General features: G+C 35.8%; 1 protein-coding gene across 2 annotated transcripts in view; it reads left to right on the forward strand.

The window, feature by feature from the left end:
* SBF2 (SET binding factor 2) overlaps window positions 1-19,832 on the forward strand; it is a 474,622-nt gene that overhangs the window by 231,826 nt on the left and 222,964 nt on the right. The window lies entirely within an intron of this gene.

Genomic DNA, 19,832 nt, shown 5'->3' on the forward strand with positions numbered 1-19,832 from the left:
TGTTTCATTGATTCTTCTTCTACCCACTTAAGCCCCATGTTGCATCACCACTTCCTCATATCAGGGAGATCATATGATAGTTGTCTTTCTCTGCTTGACTTATTTCGCTAAGCATGATACACTCTAGTTCCATCCATGTTGTCGCAAATGGCAAGATTTCATTTCTTTTGATGGCTGCATAGTATTCCATTGTGTATATATACCACATCTTCTTGATCCATTCATCTGTGGATGGACATCTAGGTTCTTTCCATAGTTTGGCTATTGTGGACATTGCTGCTATAAACATTCGGGTGCACGTGCCCCTTTGGATCACTACGTTTGTATCTTTAGGGTAAATACCCAATAGTGCAATTGCTGGGTCATAGGGCAGTTCTATTTTCAACATTTTGAGGAACCTCCATGCTGTTTTCCAGAGTGGCTGCACCAGCTTGCATTCCCACCAACAGTGTAGGAGGGTTCCCCTTTCTCTGAATGATGCTTATTCTTTTAAAAGATTTTTAACTCTGGCCTCTTTTGCTCTGGAGTCAGTTAGACATACAGAAAATAGGCAGATTTTCCTTATGTTTTAAAAGATGAATAGATGGTATATTTTGCTTTTCCTTTACTGAATTACTTTTGCAGAAACCTTGTCGAATGAAACAGAAAGTCCTGTCCTTCTAATCCATGATCTGGATCGGAACTTTATCACCATATTTTCTAGCAATGAAAAGGCTCAAGAATTGCAGGGAGGATACAATAAAGTGCACTCTATCGGACAGCTTGTACTTCCTTTAAGGAATCATACAACTTTAAAGTGAAGATGTTTCTGATTGGGGCTGCCAGAGATTCCTATTTACTCTACCTCTTACTTGTCCTTTATATGTGCCTGCGTATGAGTGTCCCACTCTCTTTGATTCAGTCTTTGTCATTGTTCTCCATCTGTCTTTGTCTTTTTTAAGTTACATTGAAACCTTCCCTTCCCTAGGGTTCATGTTATTATCCATGGGATTATTATTACCTTACACAAAACTTCCAGCCTCTTGTTTCCCTTCTGTTTCATGCTGAGTTTTGCTTCTAACTCAGCTTTCTTTTTTTTTTTTTTTTTTAAGATTTTATTTATTTATTTGACAGAGAGAGATCACAAGTAGACAGAGAGGCAGGCAGAGAGAGAGAGGGAAGCAAGCTCCCCGCTGAGCAGAGAGCCCGATGCGGGACTCGATCCCAGGACCCCGAGATCATGACCTGAGCCGAAGGCAGCAGCTTAACCCACTGAGCCACCCAGGCGCCCCTAGCTCAGCTTTCTAAATTGTCACTCCTTTTTCATTAATGGTCCCATCCTTATTCTTCTGCTGTGACTTCAGTTGTCAAATTTAGAAAGCCTCAGAAGAAATTAATGTAAATATACAGTTTTATAGTATCTTAGTAAAGATTAATGGTGATACCAATCCCAAAGTAGTAGGGAATCCTACTACTAAAAATCCCTTACATCTGCTTCCCGTCAGGAGTTCAAACACTAAAAAATTACCTATCCCTTCATCTCTCCCCTCCAAAAATACTCTGCTGCTCACTAAGTCATTTCAACTAAGTCCTAATGTAATTAAAGCTATATTTTTTCTTAATAGGTGAAATAGGTAATTTCCCTGGTGGTACTTTGTTCTCTAAAGAATATCTTGGTTTTGTTTTTGTTTTTTAAAGATGTTATTTATTTATTTGAGAGAGAGAGAGAGAGATCACAAGAGGCAGGCGGAGAGGGGGGAAGCAGGCTCCCTGCTGAGCAGAGAGCCCAATACAGGGCTCAATCCCAGGACTCTGGGATCATGACCCTTGCCAAAGGCAGAGGCTTAACCCACTGAGCCACCCAGTGCCCCAAGAATATCTTGTTGATTAAATACTCTTTCCATAATCTTCTAGAAATAATTTTCAGGAGTTCATTGGTTATCTGAACCCTGTCCATGGTCCCTACTAACCATTGACTTGGTTGATTTTAGCCAAGGGTTATTCACATGACTTTTTTACTTTTAGAAGAGACTGTATACCTCATACAAGGGTTAGTAAAAACAAAGATTTACCATTAAGGGGAACAGAAAAATAGTGACACAAATAAAATAATCTGCCTTTTATCTTAATGAGTGCTTTAGAAGCCTGTTATGTTTTTGAGTTTTTACAATGGTTTGACCAGGGGGAGGGGAGGGATGTTACTGGCATTTAGGGCCCAGGACCAGGGATATTAAACATCCCTTATGCATGATGTGTGTGTACCAGAAGAGTTTTTAACCTCAAAAAGACCGGTAGCACTCCCACTGTGAAAAACTACTGTAGATAAAGTATAATTTATAAAACCTGGACATGTGTTCAAGTAATGGTGGACTATATAATTTAGACTAACTGTCTTAATAACAACTAGAAAAACTATGTAAATATGAACATCATCTACTTGAAAGCATGAGAGGCAGTAAAGATACTAAAGGAAACCTAGAGAAGTGAGCCATATATTTGGGACCAGTTTTTTTTTTTTTTTTTTTTAAAGATTTTATTTATTTATTTGACAGACAGAGATCACAAGTAGGCAGAGAGGCAGGCAGAGAGAGAGAGAGAGGGAAGCAGGCTCCCCGCGGAGCAGAGAGCCCAATGCGGGACTCGATCCCAGGACCCTGAGATCATGACCTGAGCTGAAGGCAGCGGCTTAACCCACTGGGCCACCCAGGTGCCCCTATTTGGGACCAGTTTTTCCCAGAGCATCTGTTGATTTTGGAAGAAGTAACTGAAAAGCTGATCACAGCAGTATTGATATCCCACAGGGAGCATGAAAACTGAGGTCAGGTTTTATCAAGGGAGATTTCTTTATAAAGCATTCATGCTTTGAGTTGAGACTACAAAGGATCACAACATAGGAATGAGTAAATCACAAGTAAACAAGGTCCACACAAGATCCCTTGAGAAAATGAAGTGGAACTTGAAATCATTTTAATTCCTTGAAATGATTATTATGATCCTTGATGCTACTGTCTCTAGCCATATAGTACAAGTAAAAGTAAATTCCTCTCTGGAACAAGGTAATTGCATTCTAGGTCTTCAGTATGTCTACAGAGTTTGCCCAGCACTCAATCAAAAATGACCAGAAATATGAGGACTAATCCTATATGAAAGAAATACAGAAGAAACTATAGATAATATAAAAACCCACAGGGCACCAGAAAAATAGTTAGCAAATTCACATATTTAAATAATTGTGCTTAAAATAGTGAAGGAGATAAACAGTCAAGACTTAGAATTTGGGGGGTGACATCAGCAAGATGGCAGCATAAGAAGTCCTAGTCCTTTTTCTTCCACAGGAGCGTTGCTTTAATAGTGATATACTGACCAAAATACCTTTATGAGAATCTAGCAAAGAATTTCCAATACCCCAGGTGATCACAAAGCTGAGAACAGACACATTAAAATGGGTAAAAAGAACAATTTCACTTTACCCTGTCAGCCTCTCTCCTAAGCCAGCACAGCTCAGCACTGGGAGAGGACACCTCAGCTTGCCACCTCTCCTTGGGGGAGGGGGAAGGAGAAGAATGGAGTATGTATGCAATTTTCCAGCTTTATGGAGGGCTGCCTGAGGGTGAGACTGTCTCAACTCATTTGGAGCACTGACCGAATCAGCACTGTTTTGATGCCACTGAGAACAAAGAAGAGTGAAGGGTAGAGCTTGCTGTATCATTGCTGCTTGTGGCAGTTGGCAGAAGGTGCACAACTTGGGGCATATCCCTTAGGAGGGAGGGAGAGGGAAAACAATATTCCAGCTTTTCAGAGTGCTACCTGAATATTGGCAAAGTTATAGGGGAGTTGTGAATTTAATTCACTGCTGATGAGAATGTGAATTAGAGCACAGTTTAAACCAAATAATCCAGTCATTCCACTCCTAAGGCTTTCACTCCATTTACCTAAAGAAAATGATAGCATTGTCCATAAAATACTTGTATACGAATGTTCATATTCACATTTCTGTAATAGTATATAACTGGGAACAAGATCAGTGTTCATCAATGGCAGTGGATAATGGTGATGATAATGGGTAAATAATCTCTGATGTATCCATACAGTGGAATGCTACTAAGCAATGCAAAGTAATGAATTATTGATATATGCTACAGCATGGATTAATCAGAAAATAATTATGCTGAATTTAAAAAGCCTTACAAAGAAGAATGCATACTGTATGATTTGGTTTCTATAAAGCTCAAGAAAATACAGTCTAATCTGTAGTAATAGAAACAGGTCACTGGTTGCCCTGGGAGTGGGAAGAGAGGGATGACAAAGAGTTAGGAGGAAACTTTGGGATGTTTGTGTTCATTATCTTGATTGTGTGATGATTTATGGTATATGTGTGTGTGCATATGTTAAAGTATATTAAATTCTACAAATGAATTGAGAACCTATATTCATATAAAAACTTATATATGAATGTTCATAGCAGCATTATTCATAATAGCCAAAAAAATAAAAACAACCCAAGTGTCCATCAACTCATAAATGGATAAACAAATGGTGGTATATCCACATAATGGAATAATATTCAGCCATAAAAAGGAGTGATTGTTGTTACATGCTACAAATGAAACAAATCTTGAAAACATTGTGTGAAAGTGAAGGAAGCAAGACTCAAAGGGCCATAATATTTTGTGATTCCATTTATAGGAAATGTCTACAATAGGGAAGTCCATCAAGACAGAGAGATTAGTGGGTGCCAAGAGCTGATGGGGAGAACAATGGAGTGACTGATGATGAGAATTAGGTTTCTCATCAGGTCATGAAATTGCTTTAGAGTTAGAGACTGGTAATGGTTTTACAACCTATGACTGTGCTAAACCCCACAGAACTGTATGCTATATAAGGGTGAGTTTTATGGTATATGAATTATAACTCAATAAAGAAAAAATTATTAGGGCTTTGTCAAAGGAATTCAGGAGCTATCTTGAAGAGACTTGCATGGATCTACAATGGTATAATTTGAGCTTCATAAATGGTGAAAATTGCAATTTGTTGAAACCCAGCAGATATTTTATCTTTTAAAACAATTTTTAGTTAAAAAATTTTTTTAAATTATTTATATATGTCTAAGAGAGAGAGAGAGCACATGAATGTTGGAGCAGAGGGAGAGGAAGAGCATCTCAAGCAGACTCCCCACTGAGTGCAGAGCCCAACACAGGGCTCAGTCTCACGACCCTGAGATCTTGACCTGAGCTGAAACCAAGCATTGATGCCTAACTGACTGAGCCATCCAGCTGCCCCCAGCAAACGTTTTTATGAATTTGTAATAATATTAAATGAAAAACTATCTTAGAATGTAACAGGGAAATGATTTGTTATCTTGAAAACTTATCAATAAAGGAAAAGAATGCAGCATTTATTCTGTCTTGTCTATATGAATTGTAATACAGGATAACCCAGTAGTCGATTAGGGAAGTTATCTCTTTTTAAAAGTATTCTGTCAATAAATGAAAAAAATATATAGTGCTAGAACTTCATCATTTTACATTCTTTAGTAATTGAAATTCTCAGCATCAACAAGTATTATGTTAGGAAAGAAAACAGACAGATCTAGCCTTGCCAAACAGTACCTGTAGTTTCGCGGGAGGGATTAAATCTGATTGCAGAAAATATAGAAGATAGGGGAACATAGTGAACTGCACTAGATTGCAGTTGTCAAAATTAGGTTCTTAGACAATGTGGTTTATATATGTGATGAAATATTATTCATCCATGAAATAGAATTAAAATCTTGCTATTTACAACAACATGGATGGAGCTAGAGGGTATAATGCTAAGCATAATAAGTCAGAGAAAGAGAAATACCATATGATTTCACTTATATGTGGAATTTAAGAAAAAAAAATAAGCAAAGGAAAAAAGAGAGAGAAACCAAGAAACATATTCTTCACCAAAGAGAACAAACTGATGTTTACTAGAGGGGAGTGGGGTGGGAGGATGGAGGAAATAGGTGAAGGGGATTAAGAGCGCACTTATCATGATGAGAACTGAGTAATGTATAGAATTGTTGAATCACTGTATTACACACCTGAAACTAATACAACACTGTATGTTAACTCTACTGGAATTAGAATTAGAAACTTAAAAAATAATCTGTTTGTAGAAACTCTATTGGCCAAATGTCCCAGGTTCTTTAATAAATAAATTATAAGGAAGGGAAAGGAGGAGTAATCTCTAGATTAAAAGAGTTGTAAAACATCCTATTTGGGGGGCTTCTTGGTGGCTCAGTCCGTTGAATGTTTGCCTTCAGCTCAGGTTGTGATCTCAGGTTCCTGGGTTCAAGCCAGACTCTGCTCAGTAGCGAGTCTGCTTCTCCTTCTTCCTCTCCCTCTGTGCTTTCTCTCTCTCTTTCTCAAATAAATAAACAAATAAATATCTTTTTTAAAAAATCCCCTTTTTAATAGAGTGAGATTGAATTATAGTGTCTAGGAATGCACATTTGGGTGATAAAGCTATAGAAAAAAAATCAGGAAAATGGTTAATAGAAAAGTCAAGATAAAGGTTACTCGTGGCACTAGAGAGGTAGCTCTGATTAGTTGCATGTGGAAGGGTTGCTGGCAAAGTTCTCTTTCTTAAGTAGTGTTTGTAAGATAATTCCTTAAGCCATCTTTTTTATTTGCATGATTTTCTATATTTGTGTTTAATCTTCCAATGAAAATATTTTTTAAAAAACGTATATAACTACGGGCACATGGGTGGCTCAGTCAGTTAAGCACCGGACTCTTGATTTCAGCTCATGTTGTGATCTCAGGAGTCTTGGGATTAAGCCCTGCCTCAGGCTCTGTACTTAGCATAGAGTCTACTTACTCCTCTCCCTCTGCTTCTCCTCCCTGATTGTGTTTTCTTTCTCTTTCTCTCTATCAGATAAATTAAATAAATAAACAAACAAATAAATAAAATCTTAAACTTATAAAACTATTTTAACTTTTATTATTTTAAAAAGTACAGTGCTTAAACAGATTTTATCCTCAGATAATAGAAAGTCTAGAAGTAGAAGTATAGAAGCAGTACAGGACAGATGTGTTGATTGCCAGATGTCTTCAGGGATGGTATGGAAATTCTCCTCCATGCTTTTTCCCTGTTTATTAGTAAGAAGTTAATAAGACTGTGAGCTTTAAGAACTTCCTCATCTTAGTATTCTGTGTGTCTTCTATATTTGGTATAGTACCTTGGACTCAGAAGACATTAGTATTTTTTGACTAAATGAGTGAATATATTAGCCGTGAAGAAAATGGCAATCATTATTGCATCAGATGTTCTATCTATGGATGAAATGTGCCAGAATGTATGATTATTAGTAATTTGAAGATCACATTTCATTATTTTACTCTCTAGTATGTTTGAGCTGAATTATCTTTTGCTTACATATTCAAAATTTAATTTTCCAGGGAAAAAATAAGGAAAAGATAAGAAAGGGAAGGAAAAAGAAGGATGCCTCTAAAACAGCGCCATGTGCAGAGTTGTAGTTTCCAGAACATGTGGTACTGATAATTCTGACTAAAGGCATGTTCTTATCACCAGTCATTTTGGTTGGACTGTTGTTGAAGGCCAATATTAGACTATTATCAGAGTTCACTACCTGGGTTGGGGTGAGATCGTAGTGGTGGATTTTATAAAACACAGACAGGAAGCAGATAAGTTGTAGCCTTGACCAGTTTTCCTGTGGAAGGTCTAAATGTAATGATACCATTTCCTTGGTTCTTCTCTCCAAGGATTGTTAGGATAATGAATTTGTTTTTCATAGTTTGAGATGTCTCTGTGTTTGCCTGAAATAATTATGTGGACTTTTACCATCAGCCCATAATTTCCTGTCAGTCACCTTTATCTCTTACTTTCCATCTTGTTTATTTGTTTCTTTTAGCCTATGTGAACTATTGTTGTTTACCTGAAGATTTGTGTTTTAAGTGTGGAAAACTAGTTTTGTTTTTGTTTTTTAACGTTAGTAAGATTGTATTCATAGGGCTGGTTTTATAGCCCATCTCATTTTATCATTTAATCCATACTTATTTAACTCAGATGTCCCTCCTTAACCCAAATAATTTTGTGAAATATTCATGACATATTGTGGGGCGCCTGGGTGGCTCAGTGGGTTAAGCCACTGCCTTTAACTCAGGTCATGATCCCAGTGTCCTGGGATTGAGCCCCGCATCGGGCTCTCTGCTCAGTGGGGAAGCCTGCTTCCCCCTTTCCCTCTGCCTGCCTGTTTGCCTACTTGTGCTCTCTCTCTCTGTGTCAAATAAATAAATAAAATCTTAAAAAAAAAAGTAAAAGAAATATTCAGGACATGTTTTATTATATCCGCTTAGCTATAATTTGGATTTTAATAGCAAGTACACTAGTTTCAGAATATTCCACAGTTTTTACAGTATATTATTTATTAGACTTGTTTTATTTTAACGATTTTATTTAATTATTTGACAGAGGGAGAAGCAGGGGGAACAGGAGGGGGAGAAGCAGGCTCCCCACTGAGCAGGGAGCCTGATGCAGGGATCAGTCCCAGTACCCTAGGATCATGACTTGAGCTGAAGGCAGAGGCTTAACTGACTGAGCCCAAGTTTCCCTTATTAGACATTTTTATTTTATTAGTATTTTTAAACATTTTATTTATTTATTTGACAGATAGAGATCACAAGTAGGCAGAGAGGCGGGCAGAGAGAGAGAGAAGCAGGCTCCCTGCTGAGCAGAGAGCCTGATGCGGGGCTCTATCCCAGGACCTTGAGATCATGACCTGAGCCGAAGGCAGAGGCTTAACCCATTGAGCCACCCAGGTGCCCCTTATTAGACATTTTTAAAGTCTTTAAAGTCACAGACTAAAATGATCTTGGACCTTCAGCTATTATCACTCTATTTTCATAAACAGTAGTCTTGTATCATTTGTACTTAATACTTTTTTCCCCAGCTTTATTGAGGTATTTTTGACATATAGCTTATTTAAGTTTAAGGTTTACAACGTGATGACTTGATTCAAATATATATTGTGAAATGTTTACTATAGTAAGGTTAGTTAACACCTCTGTCACCTTACATAATCATCATTTTTATGTGTATGCTGATAATATTTAAGATCTACTCCCTTAACCACTTTTCAGCATATAATACAGTTTTGTTAATGATAATCACCATGCTATACATTAGATCTCCAGAATTTATTCATTTTATATTTAGAATTTCTGCCCTTTGACCAGCATCTCCCATTTCTCACACCCCTGAGTCCCTGTTAACCACCATTCTACTTTCTATTTCTGTGAATTCAGCTTTTTTTTTTTTAATTCCACACATAAGTGAAAACATAGAGTATTTGTCTTTCTCTGTCTGACTTGTTTCACTTAACATAATGCCTTTAAGGTCTGTCCATGTTTTCCCAAAAAAGGATTTCTTCCTTTTTGTGGTCAATAACATTCCATTGTATTGTATGTATTTTTTTTATTCATTTATCCATTTATACTTAGGTTGTTTCCTTGTTTTAGCTGTTATGAATAATGTTGTAATGAACATGTAATGAGAATGTAGATATCTCTTTGAGATAGGGATTTCATTTCTTTTGGATATATAATCAGAAGTGGGATTTCTGGATCATATGGTAGTTCTATTTTTAATTTCTTCAGATACCTCCATACTATTTTCCGAAATGGCTGCACTAATTTACATTTCTACCAAGAGTGCTTACAGGATGCCTTTTCTCTACTGCCTTGCCAACACTTGTTACCTCTTATCTTTTTGGTAATCATTCTAACAAATGTAAGATGATAACTCACTGTGGTTTTGATTTGCATTTCCCTGATGATTAGTGATGCTAAGCATCTTTTCATGGGATTTATTATGTCTTTGGAAAAATGTCCGTTCAGTCCTTTGCCCAGTTTTTAATCTGATAGGTGTTTGTTTTGCTACCGAGTTGTATGTGTTCCTAATATATTTTAGTTTTATTCCCTTCTCAGATAGATGGTTTGCATATATTTTCTCCTATTCTGTCGGTTGCCTTTTCATTTTGCTGATTTATTTCTTTAGCTGTGCAGAAACTTTTTTTTTTTTTAAGATTTTATTTATTTATTTGACAGAGGGAGATCGCAGGTAGGCAGAGAGAGAGAGGAGGAAGCAGGCTCCCTGCGGAGCAAAGAGCCAGATGTGGGGCTCGATCCCAGCACCCTGGGATCATGACCTGAGCCGGAAGCAGAGGCTTTAACCCACTGAGCCACCCAGTTGCCCCTGTGCAGAAACTTTTTAATTTGCTATTGTCCCACTTCTTTATTTTTTTCTTTTTGGTGTCTTATTGAAAAAAATCATTGCCAAACCAATATGAAGAAGCTTTTCCTCTAGTAGTTTTATAGTTTGGGTTCTTATGTTTATGTATTTAATCCATTTTGAGTAATTTTTTGTGATAGACCAATTTCATTCTTTCACATGTGAGTATCCAGTTTCCCAGCACCATTTTTTTTTTTAAGATTTTATTTATTTACTTGACAGAGATCACAAATAGGCAGAGAGGCAGGCAGAGAGAGAGAGAGAGAGAGAGAAGCAGGCACCTTGCTGAGCAGAGAGCCCGATGTGGCACTCGATCCCAGGACCCTGGGATCATGACCTGAGCCGAAGGCAGAGGCTTTAACCCATTGGGCCCCCCAGGCGCCCCCCGGCACCATTTATTGAAGAGATTATCTTTCCCATTGAATATTCCTGGCTCAAATATCCATTGACCTTATATGTGTGAATTTATTTCTATGATATAATTTCTCTCCTATTGATCTATGTGTTTGTTTTTATGACAATACCATACTATTTTTATTACTCTAGCTTTGTAATACAATTTTAAATCAAGAATTGTAATGCTTCCAGTTTTGTTGTTTTTCAGAATTGCTTTGGCTATTTTGGGTCTTTCATCATTCCATATAAATTTTAAGATTTTTTTTTTCTGTTTCTGTGAAAAATGTCATTAGAATTCTGATAGAGGTTGTATTGAATCTATAGATGGTTTTGGGTAGTGTGAACATTTTAACAACATTAATTCTTCTGATTCATAAACACAGGCTATTGTTCCATTTATTTGTGTCTTCTTTAGGTTCTTAAAGTCTTCTGGTTTTAACATACAGATCTTTCATCTCCTTGGTTAAACTTATCCCTAAGGTGTTGTTGTTGTTGTTTCTTAATATTTAATTTAAATTCAATTTAGTTAACATATAGTCTATTATTTTCAAGGGTAGAATTTAGTAATTCATCAGTTGCATATCACACCCAGTGCTCATTACATCAAGTGCCTTAATGCCCATCAGCCAATTACCCCATACCCCAACCTGCCTCCCCTTCACCAACCCTCAGTTTGTTTCCTGTGATTAAGAGGCTCATAGTTTTTATCCCTCTCTGTTTTTTTCTTTTTTAAAAGATTTTATTTATTTATTTGACAGAGAGAGATCACAAGTAGATGGAGAGAGAGGCAGGCAGAGAGAGAGAGAGAGAGAGAGAGAGAATCCCTCTCTGTTTTTATCTTATTTTATTTTTCCTTTCCTTCCCATATGATCCTCTGTTTTGTTTATCAAATTCCATGTATGAGTGAAATCATGGTATTTCTCTTCTCTGACTAACTTATTTTGCTTAGCATAATACCCTCTAGTTCTATTAATGTCATTGCAAATGGCAAGATTTCATTCCTTTTGATGGCTGAGTAATATTCCATTGTGTATATGTACCACATCTTCTTTTTTCATTCACGTGTCATTGGACATCTGGGCTCTTTTCCATATTTTGTCTCTCGTGGACATTGACGCTATAAACATTGGGGGGCCTGTGCACCTTTGAGTAGCTATTTTTTTTTTTTTAAGATTTTTATTTATTTATTTGACAGAGAGATCACAAATAGGTAGAGAGGCAGGCAGAGAGAGAGAGAGAGAGAGAGAGGAGGAAGCAGGCTCCCCACCGAGCAGAGAGCCCGATGCACGGCTCGATCCCAGGACTCTGTCATGACCTGAGCCAAAGGCAGAGGCTTTAACCCATGAGCCACCCGGCTGCCCCTGAATCACTATTTTTATATCCTTTCAGTAAATACCTAGTAATGCCATTGCTGGGTCATAGGGTAGTGTTATTTTTAACCTTTTTGAGGAATATCCACACTTTTTCAGAGTAGCTGAACTAGTTTACATTCCCACCAGCAGTGTAAGAGGGTTCCCCTTTTCCCACATCCTCGCCAACATCTCTTGTTTCCCGAGTTGCTAATTTTAGCCATTGTGACTGGTGTGAGTTAGGTATCACATTATAGTTTTGATTTGTATTTCCCTGATGCCTAGTGATGTTGAGCATTTTTTCACATGTCTATTAGACATCTGTCCCACGTTTTTAATTATATTTGATGCTGTTATAAATGGGATTGTTTTATTTCCTTTTCAGATAGTTTTTTGTTAGTGTATAGAAATGCAACTGATTTTTGTATGTTGACTTTGTATCCTGCAACTTACTAAATTAGTTTATTAGTTGTAATAGCTTTTTGGTAGAGTCTTCAGGATTTTCTCTATATAAGATCATATCATCTACAGAGACAGTTTTACTTTTTCCTTCCTTATGTGGGTGCTTCTTATTTTTTCTTTTGCCTAATTGCTCTAACTAGGATTTCTAGTACTATGTTGAATTGAATAGTTTAAGAGAGGGCACCCTTGGGGTGCCTGAGTATCTCAGTGGGTTAAAGCCTCTGCCTTCAGTTCAGGTCATGATCCCAAGGTCCTGGGACTGAGCCCTGCCATAGGCTCTCTGCTCAGCAGGGAGCCTGCTTCCTCTCCTCTCTCTCTCTGTGGGCCTCTCTGCCTACTTGTGATCTCTGTCTGCCAAATAAATAAATAAATAAATCTTTAAAAAAAAAAAAAAGGCACCCTTGTCTTATTCCTGATCTTAGCAGGAAATCTTTCAACCTTTTACCATTGAGTAAGATGTTAGCTGTGGACTTCCCATATATAGCATTTATTATGTTGAGGTAATTCCTTTTATGCCCAATTTGTTGAGAATTTTTACCGTGAAAGGATGTTGAATTTTGTCAAATGCTTTTTCTGCGCTATTGAGATGACCATGTGATTTTAAAATCTTTTATTTTATTAATGTGTTATATCACATTGTTCGATTTGTGTATGTCGAACCATCTTTACATCCCAGATATAAATCCTGCTTGATGATTGTGTATGAGCCTTTTAATGTGATGCTGAATTCAGTTTGCAGATACTTTATTGAGAATTTTTGCCTCTGTTCATCAGGGATATTAACCTTTAGTTTTCTTTTCTTATAGTGTCCTTATCTGGCTTTGTTATCAGGGTAATGCTGGCCTTGTAAAATTAGTTTGGGAGTGTTCACTCCTCTTCACTTTTTTTTTGAAAATATGAGAAGCCTTAGTATTAATTCATCTTTAAATGTTTGGTAGGATTTACCAATCCATCCAGTCCTCAACTTTTCTTTGTTGGGAAGTTTTGATTACTGTTTCAATCTTCTTATGTATTATTGGTCTGCTCAAAATTTCTATTTCCTCATGATTCAGTCTTGGTATGAACGTTTTTATATGTATACTTCCTTTTTGCTTACTTAAATTAACTTTAGCCAGTTTTTCATTAACTATTATTAGATCAATATTTCTGTTGATTGTCTCTAATAGTAAATATAGATGCGTTTTAAAAAATTACTAAAACATCCAAAATTTTTTCTTTAGTTTATCTTATTATCATTATTTTTACTTTTTACATGAACATCCTTAAAATGTTGAATATAGCTGTAACTTTCAATTTGGGAAGTTACTTTTATTCCTGAATATTTTAATGGAAAAAAATTGGTATTCTCTTTAGTCTTTCCCTGGAAAAGTTTTTGTCTGTAACACTATATAATTATTCCTGAAGTGACATTAACTTTTACAAGAATATAAAAAATAATTTTGTTCCTGAAATAGAAAGATAAAAAGATGCCAGAGGAAATAATGAAGGCTTAGAGGGTAGAAAATATTATTTTTACCTTAATACCTTTATGAAGAATATATTGATTGGTTAGTTTATGAATCGTTTGATTAATGCATCAATTATAGAATAGTTTTTGTCTTTTTACATTAAGTGATTGAAATCTGGTGGCTTGGATCATGTTTCTGTTTTCATTTTTTTCAGCTTATTCATATAACATTCTTACTTGTTTTAGTCTTATTCTCAATTATAATGGGAAAAATTAAGTAGTCATCTTCTTTATATATGTAGTTAAATAGTTGGAGAATTTGAGCATACAGGAGTTTAGATGACTACTATGAATGGTATATTGCGCTATTGATGGAAAAAGAGGAAGTGGGAAATTTAATGTTTTACTATAACTGTATATGTGATTAATCATTTTTTGATAATTTGAATATCAAGTACTTTCTGTGGGGATTTGAAACAAATTAAACTTTTCACTAATCTGTTCTAGGACACTTTTCTGAAGGAACTGCTTACCATGTGTGTTCTACTCTGGGGACCTAAAGATCTCTTGGGGAAACTGTTCCAATTTAATTTTTTTGTAATAAATAGCACAAAGAATGCAGTTCCTATAATGCCCACCTATAGGAGCATTTTTTTAAAAAATCAGATGTTTACAAAGCTAATACCATATGCCAGGTCTGTGCTAGTCACTAGTGGTATAAGGATGAGAAAAATCACAGGCCTTAACTAGATATACTTTTAACTGGTAGAGAAGCACACATATTTTAAAAATTATATTACAGTATATAATAAATTCGATACTAGAAATACCAAGAGGTAAGAGAGATACCAGGAGATACATTACTAGCTAGAAAAGAGGACAAAGGGCATCACAGAGAGAAGGAAGAAAATAAGCAATGATGTAGAGCATAAAAGGTCTTCATAAAATAGTAAGAGTTTTGATGAAGCTTAGTAGGCTGTGATCAGAAATTCATTGCTTTTCTTTTAAAAATTAAAGATTAAGTATTTATGCTAGTTTTGTAAAGGAAGCCATTTTTAAAATACCAAAGACTGACTGACGGTGACCAATTGAGTGCTTATTGACTAGTGTACTAGTTGGAATTACACATAAATAAAGCATATGGTTGCTGCATGATATAATTTGAGAACAGTTCAGAAGTATCTTGGTTCAAAACTATCTTCTCCCTTTTGCTTTCCTGGTGCTTAAATGCTATTATTAAATAGTTCTCTCTCTCTTTGTATTGAGTTATCTTTTAATGAATTCAAATGCTTTGAGGCAAGATAGCCATAAAGAGTTGTCCTCCATGGGGCGCCTGGTTGGCTCATTTGGGGTTAAGAGTCTGCCTTTGGCTTAGGTCATGATCTCAGGGTCCTGGGATCTAGCTGGCTTCTCTGTTCCATGGGGAATCTGCTTCTGCTGGTCCCTACTGCTTATGCTTTCCTCTCTGTCTCTGCCTCTCTCAAATGAATAAATAAAATCTTAAAAAAAAAAAAAAAGCCCCAAGAATTGTCCTTCGTTCTTACAAAATTCTCTTGTCTAAAATTTCGTTTTGCTTTCAGCTCTTAGCGATTAATATTCTTACAAAATATGGCTACTCCATTATTGAAGTATGCAACTTACAAATGATGGCAGGATAAATTACCCTCTTTTTCTGTGCTCTGCAGCAGTTTGTACGTGTCTCTAGTCTGTTGTGTTTAATTATTTACTTATCAACCTGCCATCTTCACTGAACTGTGAACTCCTCTGAGACTGCCTCCCATTTCTTTATATCCATTCCTAGTTTTAGCAATTTCTTGTATATCTCAGCAGCTTGATAAAGGCCTATTAATGGAGGAAAGAGGAGAAGAAAGTGAAGAAGTTTTAACTAAATGTTATTTCTGCCAAGGTACTTCCCTCTTGTTTAATCCTTTAACTTTTCAGTTACTCAATATATTATCCTCCTTTATTTGCTCTTCTATTCCCAAGACCCCTTTTGCTTCCTGCTTAAATATAGATGTTAAAAGAGATTTAAAAACCTGGTCAGTCAAAATAGGCACAGACTAGGAATCTGGGCCATTTGGGATTGGAATAATCTGATGTAATTACCCCAGACTCAGAATCAATTGTAGAGTTAAACAAGAAAAGAAATGTGTTGTATCTTTTTTTTTTTAAAGATTTTATTTATTTATTTGACAGAGAGATCACAAATAGGCAGAGAGGCAGGCAGAGAGAGAGGAGGAAGTAGGCTCCCTGCTAAGCAGAGACATTAGGAAGGAAGAACATAAGCAATGATGTAGAGCATAAAAGGCAGAGGCTTAACCCACTGAGCCACCCAGGCGCCCCATGTTGTATCTGTTTTACACAGTTTTGGTTAAGTTGGGCTGTTAATGGATTGTTACTTGAGTTATACACAATTTTAGATTTGAATTATTTGTGGTCATTTTTTTTTTAAAAGATTTTATTTTATTTATTTGACAGAGAGAGATCACAAGTAGGCAGAGAGGAGAGGCAGGCCGGGTGGGGGGAGCAGGCTCCCTGCTGAGCAGAAAGCCTGATGCAGGGCTCGATCCCAGGACTCTGGGATCATGACCTGAGCTGAAGGCAGAAGTTTTAACTCACTGAGCCACCCAGGCACCCCGGTTATATGTATTTGTTAATTGACTTCATATATTTAAAGATTACCACACATCACCTATTTATAGGTCCATAAAGTATGATTAATTCATGTCACACTCAAGGGAATAAGCCCATGTTCATAACCACTAAAATATACATGGTTGCCCAATTCAGTTACTATATTTTAAACTATTTTTTTACTTGGAAGATTTCCATTTCTAACATATATGGAAATGACATACTGAATTTGTAACATATTAAACATTGCCTCTCAGTGAAACAGTTATAAAACTAAACTATATAAACCTATAGAAAGCTTTAATTTATGAAGGTAGAGATCTTATTTTTCTTTATTTCTTTATTCCTAGTGCCTGAAACACGATAGATATTTGACAAATATTGATCAAATAAATGAGAAATTTCCTTTTCCTTGATTTGTGTTAAGTCAAGACCATTATTATATTGTTTTCTCTGTTGTGGATTTATGTAAAAGAGGTATAATAAGTTGTTTAAACCTTCCTAACATATATATCCTATCTTGAAAACATGGCCTTCAGTTCCTCAATTTGCCCATTTGAACACTGGGCCATAGTGTTGTATCTGTGCAGCATATCGTTATTATTCAGAGAAGGGGAAAATTCTGGAGAAAATGTTTTGGTGGTGTTTTTTCAAAACAGGAAATAAACACATTTGTTAATGTGTGATGCTATGAATTCTAGAACTTTAACCCCTAAAGAAAAGTTAAGATCAGGAAGTAATTTTTCAGAATGTTTTACTATTTGAATAATCAACAGGATGTGTGTGAACCATTGTGGTGAAATCAGTAGTAATTATCACTGGAATGTTTGTCTTCTCTACTGTTATTGTGCAGCTTTAGATGGACATTGACTACCGAAGACTAGGAAACAATTCAAGATTATGTAGAAAACTGATTATGACTTGTAGTTCAAAGAAATTGAATTTCTCAATGACTGTATAGCTATAAACACAGAAATAAAAAACAGTAGTTTCTTAAAATACTTGAGATTGTTTATCTGGAAATCAAGAAAGCATGTGATATTTAAGAATATAAAATTTAAGTAATCTTCAGTTAGGCATGGGTAAATTATTTGTATGTATATACTATATTATTTTCTGGATAATGGAAAAGTCCCCCGTTAAGCATGAGAATATTGTCCCTAACTCATTTCTAATATAAATTCTAACTTAAATCCTATCTTATAAGTATAATATAATAATATAAGTAAGTATAATATAATATTTTCCCATTGGTATCATGGACTAATTGTTTTTACTACTGTAAGTGGATAGAGTCCCTTAAAACTTAATGCCTGCCTTCTTCACAATTTATCTAATACTAAATTATACTATGAATTTTATCTTCTGATGGATTATCATAATGGATTCTTTTTTGTGGGAGATTACATAGGGTTCCGATACTAATGGAAAGGAAAAAGTTCTTCACCAGAGTCTTAGGAAAGAAAGTCTGGATTCCTTTTCATGGTATTCAGATTCTTTTTGAACATTCCCTGACAGAACTATTTACAGGTTTTTCAGTGCTTTTTCATCCTAGTCCTCTGTTTCTTTGCACTCGGTTTTCTGTCAGCTCTGAAAGCCTTTCTTCTCTTGTCTGCCTTACTAACTTGTGCTTATTCTTCAAAATCTAACTCAAAGGTCAGTTCTTTGGCGGGCCCAGTGTAATCACAGGGGCCTTTAAAAGATGAGGGGGGGTGGCGCCTGGGTGGCTCAGTGGGTTAAGCCTCTGCCTTCAGCTTAGGTCATGATCTCAGGGTCCTGGGTTCGAGCCCTGAATCGGGCTCTCTGCTCAGCATGGAGCCTGTTTCCATCTCTTTCTGCCTGGCTCTCTGCCTACTTGTGATCTCTCTCTGTCAAATAAATAAATAAAAATCTTAAAAAAAAAAAATGAGAGAGGGAGACAGAAGAGTCAGTGTCAGAATGATGCCTTCTGACCTCACATAAATGAGAAACACTCAACTGGCTTTTGTCCGCTTTCAAGATAGAAGGGGGGCCGTGAGCTAAGGAATGTCGGTAGTTGCTAGAAAACCCCAAAATAGGACTTCTGTCCTGCTGAACTTTAAGACAGTGTGTTTTTGGTTCTTTAAGCAAATACTCACTTTAATCAAAATTCTAAGTTACTTATTTTCACAGTTACATAGATATTTCCATAAACCAAAAACAATTGAGCTTCTAAGTATTGTATATTTTTTACTGGTTAACATGTTTTGAAGAGTTTTTATTAAAAAGTGATCAGGAACAGGTTGAAATTCTTCCCATAAAGTATCTGTTACTATTTTTATTCATAACAAATTCAGATCCAAACTTCTAGAAAACCTATATTGCCTAATATCATAATAGGAATGACTAAGTACTTGACATACTCCCTCTTAAGCACTGGCTTAACCTAAAGTAATTATTTTAAGAAGCAGCCTCTCGCTACCCTATCCTCACCACCTATTATAATTATAACACAGGCACTAATTATTTTTTTTGCAGAGCATTCATTTGTTCATGAATTGTAGACAAAGATAGGTAGATGCAATAGTATCAAAGAAAAGAGCGTATCAAAACCTTCTCACTTTTATTAAAGTTTTTGATGAGAACTTCATAAAATGTCATGAAATTCTATTTGCTATACAGTAAACATCTACTGCTCAGTAGGAGACATATGCCATATCATAGCAACCATTTTAATGTGTAAAATAATTCTGAATTCTTTTTTTTAATATATAATATTTGTTTCAGGTATATGGGTCTGTGATTCTTACTGTAAAAATATTTGGCTAAAATATGAAACATCTTTGCAGTAAAACTTACAACATAGCTTAAGTAAGATTTCAGAAGTGTCTCCTGGATAAAATGGGGATGTTTCCTTTCTCCAGATAAACTCTGAATAGTTATAGTTAAGGTGCCATAAACTAGACAAAGCTAGGAAGGAACGAACATCTTGTTACTAGAAAAGAACAGCACGTAATGTGGACTTCCTCCATGTCAAAGTGACAACCACTTAATGACAATGACTTACTATATTAAAAAAATAGAATATAAAAGATAATATATTTGTGTTGTTTTAAGCCATCAAGTTTGTCGTAATTTATTATAGCAACCATTGGATACTAATACAACAATGGAGTTTTTTTTTTAACATAAATTTCTGTTTTTAAATACTTTGGCTCAAAAGAAGTAGCTAAATTGGTGCAGAAAATCCTCAAGTAAATAACAGTATTATAAATCACGTATACAGCAATAATATTTAATGTAATTATAGTACATTATAACAACCAGAA

This window comes from Mustela nigripes, chromosome 1 (genome assembly GCF_022355385.1).
Source record: "Mustela nigripes isolate SB6536 chromosome 1, MUSNIG.SB6536, whole genome shotgun sequence".
Classification (NCBI taxonomy): domain Eukaryota; kingdom Metazoa; phylum Chordata; class Mammalia; order Carnivora; family Mustelidae; genus Mustela; species Mustela nigripes.